The 13,086-nt window shown below is 37.2% G+C and overlaps 1 long non-coding RNA gene across 1 annotated transcript; it reads right to left on the reverse strand.

The window, feature by feature from the left end:
* Positions 1–10,573: 10,573 nt before the first annotated feature.
* Positions 10,574–12,149, reverse strand: LOC131624552 (uncharacterized). Its single transcript, XR_009290618.1, has 5 exons — positions 12,089–12,149; positions 11,874–11,995; positions 11,619–11,684; positions 11,418–11,508; positions 10,574–11,336 (listed from the first exon to the last, which is right to left on the reverse strand). It is a non-coding gene; the product is annotated as an uncharacterized LOC131624552 (long non-coding RNA).
* Between the last annotated feature and the right edge of the window lie 937 nt (positions 12,150–13,086).

Here is a 13,086-nt window from a genome sequence, read left to right on the forward strand (position 1 = left end):
TTCATCGTAGCCCTTTTCCCGAAAATTACCAATTTCCAACTTTGTAAATACTCCATGGAATCAAGCATTTGGCTGATTACCATTCCATATATAATAATTTGAGCCTTGTGTTTTTCCTTTGCAATCTAGTCTTATTCAGTTTCTTGAAATGCATTTTAAGTTTAAACAGTCATTTTCTTGAAACAAATGTTTTCATAAAATAAAAATGAATTTACTTGCAAAAATAAAGGTGAAATTTCTTTCTAAGGTTTACAAACAATAGGAAGAATGCAAACAGTTGCTCCGAGAACGGTTGAGACTCCGGGAACCAAGATTTCCCCATGAGGTCGCTTTGCGAACATCTCCCAATGACGGATCTTCACTTCAATTCGTATTACTCACTTCGGACAGCGGACAACTGATAACCAGATATTCCCGACAGAGTTCGAACTCCAAGAAGAGGACATCTTCTGATCAACAAGAATTTCAGTCGTATCTTAGGATTTTACATCCGCGACAATTCTATTTACATTCACTTTGCATTCTATCATTGTCATAATATTCATGCATACATTACATCATAATTGCATAGCCGAATCAGGCTTTGATCCTGTGAATGCCTAAGTCATTGAGGCATGAACTCGAGTTTCCCCTGCAAGTTTCGGAGAAACTTTTTCCTTCGAAACAACAGTTCATACACAAGGATCTCCCCAAGCAAGTCAACAAATGGTTGTCTCCCTCAAGGAGATAGTTTGTTCACTTTTGGAATTCCTCAGCCAAGATTCTCCTGCAGAGCGACACTCGACAGTCTCCTTCAGGTAAGATAGTCTGCTTCGCATTTTGGAATTCCCTACAGGTTTGGTATTTCCCCAGCAGGGTCAAGAGGTGCCACTTCTTGTCAAAGAAGAATTCAGAATCTCCCAGCAGATCGACAAATGATTCCCCAGCGGAGTCAGCAAATGATAGTCTTCGTCCAGAAGATAGTTCAGATTCCCCAACAAAGTCAGCAAATGGCAGTCTCTTTCATCAGAAGACAGTTTGCTCACTTTCTATCATAACAGAGTCAGCAAATGGCAGTCTCTTTCAGCAGAAGACAGTTTGCTCACTTTCTATCATAACAAAGTCAGCGAATGGCAGTCTCTTTCAGCAGAAGACAGTTTGCTCACTTTCTTTCGTGACAGGGTCGACAAATGGCAGTCTTCCCCGGCAGAAGACAGTTTGTTCCCCTAAGCAATTGGCAAATGGCAGTCTTTTCCCAAGAAAAGACAGTTTGTCTGTTAAATACTCAAGAGATCGACAAATGGCAGTTTCTTCAAACAGTTTGTCTGTTTCTGGGATGTTTAACTCCCCACAGAGTCGATGAATGGCAGTTTTCCTCTTAGGAAAACAGTTCATTGATTCCCCAGGCATCAGTTGACGAATGGCAGTTTTCACCCCGAAAATAGTTCGTCCGCCTTCAAACAAAGTCATTAGCCCCTCAAAAATCATGAGGCCGTATGACATTCTTTCAAAGACGTCAAGTCAAAAGGGAAGATGGTGAAGTTTCTTTACAGCCGTCAAATGGCATCTTATCTCCAAGCGCTGATAAGAAGTTTGACGAGGAAACAAACCTTTGAAGTTTCTTTACAGCCGACAAATGGCATCTTATCTCCAAGCGCTGATAAGAAGTTTGACGAGGAAACAAACCTTTGAAGTTTCTCTACAGCCGTCAAATGGCATCTTACCTCCAAGCGCTGGTAAGAAGTTTGATGAGGAAACAAACCTTTGGAAATTTTCTCTCTATCTGAGATATTGTCCAAATGCAACTGAGACCAGTTCCGAGATTTGGACATCCGGAACGATAGGAGGTTGTTTACCTTTTTCTAAGTATCAACACTTAGTTAAAGAAGATGGATTGCGCATCCTACATTGCCATCCATTCGCCAGAATCCACATCAAGTTTTTCTGCAGGAGTTTGTCTCCTCATCCCCCGCCAAGTGCGACAACGGGGTCAAATCATGCAAAGATTGTATCATCTCAGGAGCGCCCAAAATTCGGGCATTCTTTGATATTTAAGTCTCTTTTACGCAGGAGAGATCGAGATCTCAATCTCTCTCCCTCCAGATAAAAGAAACTTAAATAGGGGCATCTGTCATACCCTAATTTTTGACCCCCCTGAGATGACATATCTTCAGGATTTTCATCAAGTCAAAGCAAGTACCCAGGACAGCCTGACATTCAATCGAGGGTATTCAAAGACAAGAAAACTCAGGCAGAGGATCAATCAATAGAGGGATTAGTCTCTAATACAATCATAAGACTCAAAAGCTTCATTATTTCACCTATGATTGATTAGACACCCAGTCATCTAAGTACAGAATTACTCAGATCAACAGACTAGGGTTTGGAGCCTATCAAGGACTAAAATCAGGGATCACTCTTGGGAAACCCTAAAAAGCCCCAGGGAACCATTCAAAGACATCAATCATCTTCAAATAACCCATATGACAAGATCCACTGGACATTACACCTCAGTTCAAGGTCTACAGTCATCATTGTCCTCTGGTCGACAATTAGGGTTTTTGACCTAATTCACCAAGATAGTTGACTTTTAATCAGGGCATGGATCCAAAACTCAAGACATGATTCAAGAATCTCTACTACCTCAATATAATCCATTTACATCAATCCTTTGAGGAAAAGATCTTGTTTCTACACAAAAGCCCAAAAATTCACTTTGTCAGGGAAAAGTCAACTGTGAAGGATCATCATTGACTTTTAAGGTTTTTGGTCAAAAAATGACTTTCAAAGATCAATATCATCAATATATGGATATTAAAGTCATTTGACCAAAGAAATTCAAAGAAATTCACCAAGGAGCAAAAAGTCGGGAATTAGGGTTTTTGAAGGCATGGTGAGAACTCAAAATTTCACCTACACAACTCAAAAAACTTCCAACATGAAAGTTATAGATCTTGCAAAATAAAACAACATCTTAAAAAGGAACTTTTTTCAAAAGATCAATCATTTATGAAGTTTTGGAAATTTTGAAGTTTAGGTCATAAACACTTAGAAATTTTTCTAAGTGTTTTAACCTAGTTTTCATCCAACTTTGGGCTCATTTTTCACAAATTTCCCAAAGGATTCTGAAGAAACTCCAAACTAATGATTTGAAGTAGATGTTTAGGGCTTTCCAAATTGTGTTCAACCTTCTCCAAATTCAATTTGAGCTAGGAGTTATGCTTGTTCAAAGTTGGCCTCATGAAGTAAAATTATAGGTCATGTACAATTTGGAACTTTGCAATTTTGTGCATTTTGCTTCACTAAGTGATGCTACACGACCTCTAATGCATCTGAAACCATACCATACATCAATTTCCATCATTGCATAAGGATTAGAGAAGATTCCCAAAAACAAAGGCATGTGATTATGTAATGATTGCATTTTTGAATTTATGGCAAATTGGTGATTCATCAAAGGAATCTTCTCCCAACCAATTGGAGCTCATTTCTGCAGCCATTTGGTCCCCTAAGATCAAGCAAAACCGATGGCTAGGGAGTGGTATCAAAGAGCTCATCATTGCACTTGGAATATTCTTTGAATTCCTTCATGGCTAAGAAAGCAAATCAACTTCACTAAGGAAGCTCACTCCTCTGCAGCTATACTGATCCATTTGCCTATAAATACAGATGCATTCCTCATTCAAAAACACACCAAAGCAACCATATTCCTTGCTTTCTCTTTCTCTTCTCATGTTCATTGTTTTTCAAAGTTCTTTGGCAAGAAGAATCGATTTCTTCAAACCAGAGCTCATCTTTGGAAAGTGAGCATTCTAACATCTCAAGGGAGGTCATTTGAGGTGATCCAAGCACCTGGATCACTTCTGTAAGTGGAGGAACACCATTGTTGCTCTCACTTTGGAGCATTTGCAGTTGGAGGTCCATGGAGTGATTCAGGAGGTTCTGAGCCAAGCCAATCATCCAGGCACACTCCTCAGGTCATAGTGAAGCTAACCAGATGGCTGCAGCTCATCTGTAACTCCAAATTCAAACAACCTCCATGTTCACTTGAAGCTGAAATCGAGGGAGGTCCATAGAACAACTCAGAAGGATTCAAGCTCCAATAAGCATTCAGTTAGCATCATTGAGTCTCAGGGAAGCTATTGAGATCATTCATTCAAGCCCAGGTGCTCTCCATCATCCTCACGACCTCCATTTTCAGAGGTAAGTTTCTGAACTTCACCTCTCTAATTTAAGCACTCTTTGTGAAATAGCTCGATTCTATCTTGTTCAGCATCATCAGAGGATTGAAAACCCTCTATCATCATTCATTTATCTTTCAGTATAGTCATTTAATTTGATTTTGAAATTTTAGGGTTCTTCACGATTTCTGGTAAATTAGTTAGATGTAGTTAATATTAATCCATGTTAGTTACATATTCAAAATCGTGAGTGAATTTAGAGCAAGTTTCATGTTTACATCGTTGCAAATAGTTGAGAAACGAGTAAGTTCAGAAATTCAAAAATGGAGAACTTGAGGTTGAAGACGAAGATGGTGAAGCGCGCCATTTTTGAAATCTCAGGGCAAAGTTTATTTTATTTTGAGTGATAGGTGTTTTATAAACGACTGAACAAACTTGCCCCAGTGGCCACACATACGCCCTTAGTCTCATCATGCCTCAAGTCTGGGGTTCGAATCCCCCTCGCCCCAGACTTTTTGCTTCATTTATTTTTCAATGTTTTGCCACTTGTTTGAAAATATAATAAGTTGGATGTGCATCTTAAACAAACTGCGCGCGTAGCCCAGATGGTGGGTGTTTTGGCCAATGACTTGGAGGGCGTGAGTTCAACCCCTCTAGGTGACAAAACCATTTTTTTTATCACTTTTCACACTAAATTTCTTCACAACTTCACACAATTAATTCACCTATCAAATTAAATCATTTTCACTTCATTTTTCATACACCTATCATTTAATATACCTATTTTGTGAATAATCAAAAAAATCATAAAAATATTATTTATTTCTTGAATTTTAATTAGGTTTAAAATAGTATGTTTTTTAAGTGTTTTCTTAAATACTTTAAATATATATTATCACTTTATTTTAACCTAATCACTTTGTAAATATTTTTATGATAAAACCCTAATTGTTTAGGTCTTAATTAGTTAAAAAGTCTTTATTTTTACCCTAATTAAGTTGACTTTTGTCAATTTTTAAAACTGTTTTCAATCTCCGAACAAATCAAATGATTAAGGTTTTCAAACAACAAAACCTTACATCATTCCAAATCATTTTTTCAAATTGCTTTTACACCAGTACTGTAAAGTACTGGGCCTCTAATAGAGTGTAAGTCCCAAAAACCTTCTCTTCTTAGCTTGTTTTCAAAACTGTATTTTCAAAATCTTCTTTCTGTTTTCAAAACATTCTTCTGGTATTTGAAGGGCATTATTCCCGGTGAAACTCTTCAGATACCTATGTGACCTTTGTCCATCTTCACTTCTTCTGTTTTCAAAAACCATTAACTGTTTATCATATATTCAACTGTCATCAACAAAACAACAAAAATTACTGTTGAGGCTCTGTGCATACTTCTTCAATGGCCTCCACTCCATCCAGGTTAGGCTTTACAAGCTTTCAATTTACAGTCTTTATTTAAATTACTGTCAAATATAAACTGTGCATATATTAGTTTAGAACTACGTTTGAGTATAAACCTTAGGACAGTCAAACTATATATATATTATAGGAATATGGCCTAGGATTGAGAATGTCTTCCCGGTGAAGGCTCTTTCCTAATTAGAGATCTGTAGTTCAAACCCCCAAGATGAATTATTCCCGGTGAAACATCTTGGCAAAAACCTTAGAATCCAAAAATATAGGACACATCCACCCAAAGAGGAATTATTCCCGGTGAAACCTCTTACCCATTTGCTTAGAGCCAAAATAAGTTCAAAACCACATAGCTTTCTCTTGTGCTATAACAAGGACCCTCGATTAGCCTCCTATTGGGCTTTGTACAAGGACCCACAGGCTTCTTAAAAGCATTTCCAGCTTCCTCTTGAGCTTGTATACAAGGACCCATCAGGTTTCTTATAAACATAGGAACAGGTCTTTAGCCACCTTTTAGCCTACCCTGGTGAGTTTCTTCCAATTTAAACCAGACTTTAAACAAGCTAAGTTTGTCTCAATTTTGCATTGAGTACACCTTTTGGAATGAGAGACATGGACAGTCTCTGTCACCCATATCTTCATCAATCTTCCTTAGCAGAGTCTAGGATCCATGCTTTGGGTCATCCTCAGCATTGAGTCAGCCTTCATCTTGGGCTTTAAACAAGAAGTCTCCATTAGATAATCTTTCTGCCATTCATTTCAATAAAACCCCTGGAAAGGGTTAGCCTCCAAAGTCAATTTAAAATCAATCCATCATTTCAATAAAATCCCTGGAAAGGGTTAGCTTCCACACATTCTTTCATTTTTAATATAAACCCCCTGGAAAGGGTTAGCCTCCAAAGTCAATCATAAAAATGTCAAAAAATAAAGATTTCATTTCTCTTAGGAGATTAATTTCCCCAAAAGAGTCAAAACCCCTGGAAAGGGTCAGCCTCCAAAAACATGATAAAGTCAGTCTTTTAACAGACAATTTCTCCAGCTGAGTCAAAATCCCTGGAAAGGGTTAGCTTCCAAAGAAAAACAGTCTTTTAATAAATAAAATCTCCTCAATAGAGTCAAAACCAACAAAAACAGTTAGCCTCAACCTTGGGCTTCATACAAGGCACCCAAACAATAAAACTCCCCTGTCAAGAGTCAGCCTCAACCTTGGGCATTGTACAAGGCAGATAATAGAGTCTCCCCAGTGAGTTCTTCATCATTCAGTAGCCACAACCTTGGGCTTTGTACAAGGCAGATAAACCATATCTTTCATGTGTCAAAGATTCCTAACACTTAGGATCTCTCCCCATATAGTCATCCATATTTAATTCATTTAAGAGTCCGCCACAACCTTGGGCTTTGTACAAGGCAGAAAATAATGTTTTCCCTAGCAACAGTCATCCACAACCTTGGGCTTTGTACAAGGCACATAAAAATAGAGTCATTCATTTAATTATCCTCATCAGTTAGCCACAACCTTGGGCTTTGTACAAGGCACATAAATAGAGTCTCCCTAAGTAGAGTCAACCTCAATTCTGGGCTTTGTACAGAACACTAAAATACCCTGTAATTAATCCCCAGTGGAGTCATCTCCCAGAGTCAATAATATTAATTAATCAATCAAAAAGCCTCAAGCTTGGGCCTCATACAAGCCAGCTAAAGTCAAACCTTTTATACAGTAGATAGACATAGCTTATCTCTATAGAGAGATATTTTTACTACTCTACCACATTCAAACAAACAAACATTTCAATTTCAATTTCAATCAAAGTCTCCCATTTAGGACTCTGAAAGACATGCTCTGGCACATCCCCAGACTTGTACACTTTCCCTAATTTGGATGAGCACCTTTCTTTCATTTTAGAGGCACAATGGCTGTCATACTTGATCAACCAAGTAGACTCCCCTCTTGAATGAAATGAATTCAGTTATTCTGTCACTTTTAAATGTTTGTGGTAGAATAGTACAAATACCTCTCTGTAGAGATAATTTCATGTCTCTTTACTGTAAACAGAGATTTAACTCCAAGCTTCAACCTTGAGCTTCAAGCAAGGCACCAAAAACAATTAATTTCCCTAGTTAGTTCCCCGAACTACATTAAGCTCTGACTTCCACTAGGGATATGTAGGCATGAGGTTCACAAGGAATCTCAGCGAGCTAATAAAATACCAAAAATAGTCAGTCTGTCTGTCTGTCTGTCTTTTCAAATCAAATCAATTCCTTCTCCTAACACAAAGGAGAAACTTTCCCAATCATTAGCAACAAACACAATCACAATGACACAGAGAAGGTTCCTGTAGAGTACTACAGATATGTAGGGTGTTTAAACACTTCCCTATGTATAACCGACCTCCCGGACTCCAGAATTTCTAGTCTAGGTGAAATCCCCACACTTAGCAAACTCCTAGGGTTTAGTTGAGATCTTTTTTCCCCTTTCCTACTCGTAGGACAAATAAGAAAGTTCGTGTGATATCGTAGGAAGAACTGAAATAAAATTCATCCCACCACGGGCGCATTCTCCTTCCAAATTTCGCGTGAAGGGTCTAGCGTGCCGTCCTCCCAAGTGAAACGGGGAGGTAAAAAAAACGACACCACAATCCCCATTGAAGAAGATCTTTTATCCCCAGTAAAGAAGATTTTCCATCTCCAGTGAGGAGGTTCTTTCATCTCAATAAGAAAAGATGCTCATCTTCCCCAGAGAAGTTTAAAGCACGCAACACCATTCATCACCTGTGTTATCTACACCGTGTTGAAGAACATTTGCCAAGTATCTGGTTGTATTGCGACGTTGGTCCTTCTCCAGTATATACTCCTCTGTCTGTCAGTATCGTCAGTATGCATGCTACATTCATGACATTCATCATTCATACATATTTGCATCATTTATGCATTCTTGCATTTTTCAATGTTTGCCTCAAAACCACTTGTTTAGGATATATCTATCCCAAAAAAAAAAAAAAAAAGAAAAAAGAAAAGAAAAAAAAAAGAAGAGAGAAAAGAAAAAAGAAACAAGTATGGGCGTGTCATCTCTCCAGTAGGTTGTCACCCATAAGCAGAAATAACATCCTTTCTTTCTCCAGTTCCCCACTGAGATCATTCCTCGTGGAAGAAGGTTGCTTTAGTTTTCTCCTCTCAAAACGAAGGAGAAAATCCCCAGTTGAGTTCATTCCTCATGGGTACAAAGTCTTGTTTGATTGTTTCTTTCCAATTCATTCTTGGTTAGAACCTTGTCTTTACCAAAAATTCAAATTCCGATTCCTCAAATAGAGTCAAGAAAAATTGAACCATAAGCAATAGCCTCATCATCTGAGCAGCTTATGTCTCTTCCAAAAGCTTTTTCCTCTCAAGGAAATCAATCATGAAGACCATTTGACAATCAGGGCCTTATTACTGTTCACAAGGCTGAATAACCAGTAATTTCCCTAGCAAAGTCTCCAGAATCATTTTATCACCTGGCTGATAATTGATCATGTCTTCAAAACCACTATCACAAGGCTGGTAGTCGGTAACCTTTTGTTCTGGTTATATTATTTAACATGTCTATCACAAGGCTGATAGTCGGTAATATTAACCGAACCTTTGAAACTCTTTTTACCTTGTCAAGTCTATCACCATGCTGATAGTCGGTAATACAGTTTCATACCTTTCACCTTCGCATTATTAAACAAGTCTATCCCCATGCTGATAGTCGATAATATCGATAGGTAAGCTTTTCTTACAAAGCTATCATACCCCGGTGAAGCATACACTTGCTTTCCCGAAAAAACGGATTCTCTTCCTAAAACGGATTGAGATATCCTTCCCGATCTCTTTTCCCCAGTGGAGTCAGTTTGATATCCCTCGGTAAAGATATCCTTGCATCATTCGCAATTTTGGTATCTTAGGTCCAAAATTCGCGTCTTCTGATATTTAAGTCTCTTCCACCCTCTCAAAACGAAGATTTTCAATCTTCATGTCTCAGGTTGAAGAAACTTAAATAGGGGCATCTGTCATACCCCAATTTTTGACCTAAGATACCACCTCATATCATCTGCATATGCATCATTTGCATCTCTAACAAATTGCATAGTTTGTGTTTGCTATTTGTGACTCAGCAGGATTTAATCAGGAAATCACTCATCAGTACAAGTAACAATCAATTAGGGTTTTGTTCTCCCTTCATCTCAAATGAATCATCTTCATCAACAATCAACATTTGGTCCTCAAAGATTCACTTCAACAAGCTCAAAGGCTCTGAATCAACCAAATTAGGGTTTTGACTGAAGATAGCATACTCCTGACTTTTGCTCAGGATTTGACCTAATGATTTGGGACATGATATCAAGACCTCAGGTGCATCATTTTGACCTAATCCATTGGCTCAAGACATCTCCTACACAAGGATTGATCAACAGTGAAATTTCAAATCATCAGAATTAGGGTTTTGAACTATCAGGGACTGAAATCAGGGATCACATTTGGGAAACCCTAAAAATCCCCAGGAAGTCAATCAAAGGTTTCAATCATCTTCAAATAAAGTGTGCCATATCCATTTGTGTGATTCAAGAGTTTTGATTGGAATCTATTTCAAGATTTTGGCCTATGGATTCGTCATGGTAAAGAAAATTGTTTCTTATGGATTATTTGAAAGATGATACAAGTTTGAAACAATTCATGGAAATTTCACCGAAATTGCAAGAAATATCTTTTAGTCCATTTGTTGAAAGATTATTTCAAGTATGGTTTAAAACCATAAATTCAAGAATTAAAAGTTCATTGGTGCAAGAACATTCTTCACATTACTCCAAGGATTTCCCATCATTTTCTATATCAAAGGGAATTGAATTTCAAATTCAAAATTCATTCAAGAAAATTCAAACTTCATTTTTGAGTAGCAAATCCATTCAAGGATTCTAAGATAAATTCAAACATTACAAGTGAAGTTCTTTTACATGAACAAAGTTCTAAATTTCAAATGCATTACAAGTGGACTTTATCCAAAATTCAAGAATTACAAAATTCCATTCATTTGCAAGAATACAAAGTTTCATTCATACAAAGTTGGAATTACAAGGAAAAGAAAAAAATAAAACTTCAAATGCAATTCTTGAATTCTTCAAGTCTTCATTCTTCAAGATCAAATTTCTTCATGCTTTTCTTCAAGGTCCTCATGCAACATGAAAAAAAAGAAACAAAAAGAGGGGTGAAATTAGCAAAAGTCAAAGAAAGCCAAAGAGAGATTTTTATGTCATAAAATTATGCAACTTAGAGATATCATAAAATGACATAAAAATTTACACACATGGCTTATATCATGAAAAATATCTTTGCATAAGAATATTCTTATTCTTATTTTTTATTCTTGCAATGATGAAGAATATATTCTTTTTCTTATCTTGCAATGATTGAAACTTGCCAATCAAGATTACCAATTGCCAAACACTCCCTTAACTTTGCCTATAAATAGGAAGTTCTCTCATTGAAGAAAATCACACCAAAGCTACTATACTACTAGCTTTCTCACTTCTCTCTTTTCTCTCATAGTTTTCAAGTTTCTTGGCAAGAAGAAGCAATTCTTCAAACCAAAGAAAACCACTTGAGAAGTGAGAATTCCTAGTTACAAAGTTCCATGGTTTGAAGAGAGTGAAGAAGAAATTCTTCATACCTTGGTGGAGAGTTCCAACTTGAAGTCCATCTTCAAGTCTCCCTAACATCCAAAGAGGTGGTGGCCATCTTCATCAAAAGCCTACAACAACAAGCAAGGTGTTAGAGAAATTGTTAGTAACAATTCAAGGTTGTTAGTAACAATAAGGAATTCAAGGTGTACCTTCAACAATAATCCGGCGAAAACCTCCTCGCCGTAGGTAAGCTAATTTCACTCTTACTCTCAATATTGTTGTTACCATGAACATATTTCCCTGTTAAAAACAAAATTTCCAGAAAAAAATAGAGAAAGCATGTATAATTGTATCATTAAGGAGAATTGTGTCATGAAGAAAAATTGAGTAAAGCACACTTGGGTCTCTACCTCTGTTTGTGAAAGAAACCGGGTTATACGGTAAGTTCTTCTTGTCGAGATAAGATCCCATGGCCACTGAAAATTCATAGGTGCTGTAAGTGAAAACAAAAGCAGAGACAAAGACAAAACTTGCGGTTCATTTTAAGACATCATTAACAACAACAATCCAAAACTGAATTCTAAACAACACCGACACAGCAACCATCAACTCAACAATTCAGCAACAGGATCAATTGCACAGAAACAGAAAGAACTACAACATACCTCAACAAATCCGGCAAAGACCTCCTTGCCGTAGGTAAGTCCGACTACACTCTCATCCTTAAATTTATCCTTAAATTTGTTGTTAGTTGTTGTTGTTAGCTTTTGTTGTTCTTGTGTATCATCTGAAAATCAAAAACAAGAGAGCATAAGTTATTGTTGCTACTGTCATAAGAAACTGAATTGCACCATAGAAACAAAATTTGTGAGAACCATACCTTTAAAATAACTTCCTGTTCACCCATGGCTGCCGTGAAACTAAGAGAGATTGGTTGAGCGTTTGTTGAAAGAGTATTGTGGTGTACTTTTCGATATTATCGTCTCCACAGGGATTATTGCGATATCACCGCCGTTCTATAGCCTATTTTGTCTTGAGTTAATGTTACTTTAGTTTTAGGTTTGCAAAAGATCATTCAATTCTTTTAGTAGCAAAGAGTAAATTAATGAAAGTTCTAAGTTAAAGAATATGTATCAAGATTCGATTTCATCGACCTAAATTTGTATGTCTCCTTATAAATAGATGCTTATGAACTTGCTAACGATCAATATAATTACGTATCGACACCTATATCGTCCGTGTCCGCAACGATATAGTTAGATTTACCGTAGTGTTTAACCGACGATTTCTCCACCGTTTAAACAATACAAATAACGTTTTAAGGACCGATACCTAGTAAACATCAAACTCTAAATCCATGTCTGCAACTTATAGTTTGAAAGATGATTAGTTAAGTCTAGATACAAACATTGATGTCTCAAACATTTATACCAAAGGAAAAGCTTTAATAACAAACTAAACCATCTATATTGATCATCACTTGTTCATATACATATATTCACAAGAAAAACATACAAAAGGCTAGGAAGATTACATCTTATCTTGATACAAAAGTGGTTTAGCTATCCATGAGAATGGTAGCTTGCACAAGAAGGTAAGGATGAAGATCAACAAGCATCAAATGGCGATTAATCGACGATCAAGGCTTCCAATCTTCAACTCTATATTTGCTACAGTGTATTTTGCTCTTGTTTCTCTCTAAAATATCTCCAACCTCCTTCAAAAGTGATCTGGCCCATAAACAAATAAACAAAGTTTCGCAGACCGCGCTTAGCGCGGTGCAGCCCGCTAAGCGCGCTATCAATAATTGCTCAAACCGCCCAACCGCGCTAAGCGGGCTCCAGACCTCGCTTAGCGCGGAACTCTCTGCCAGAACTT

Source organism: Vicia villosa, linkage group LG1 (assembly GCF_029867415.1).
Source record: "Vicia villosa cultivar HV-30 ecotype Madison, WI linkage group LG1, Vvil1.0, whole genome shotgun sequence".
Lineage (NCBI taxonomy): Eukaryota > Viridiplantae > Streptophyta > Magnoliopsida > Fabales > Fabaceae > Vicia > Vicia villosa.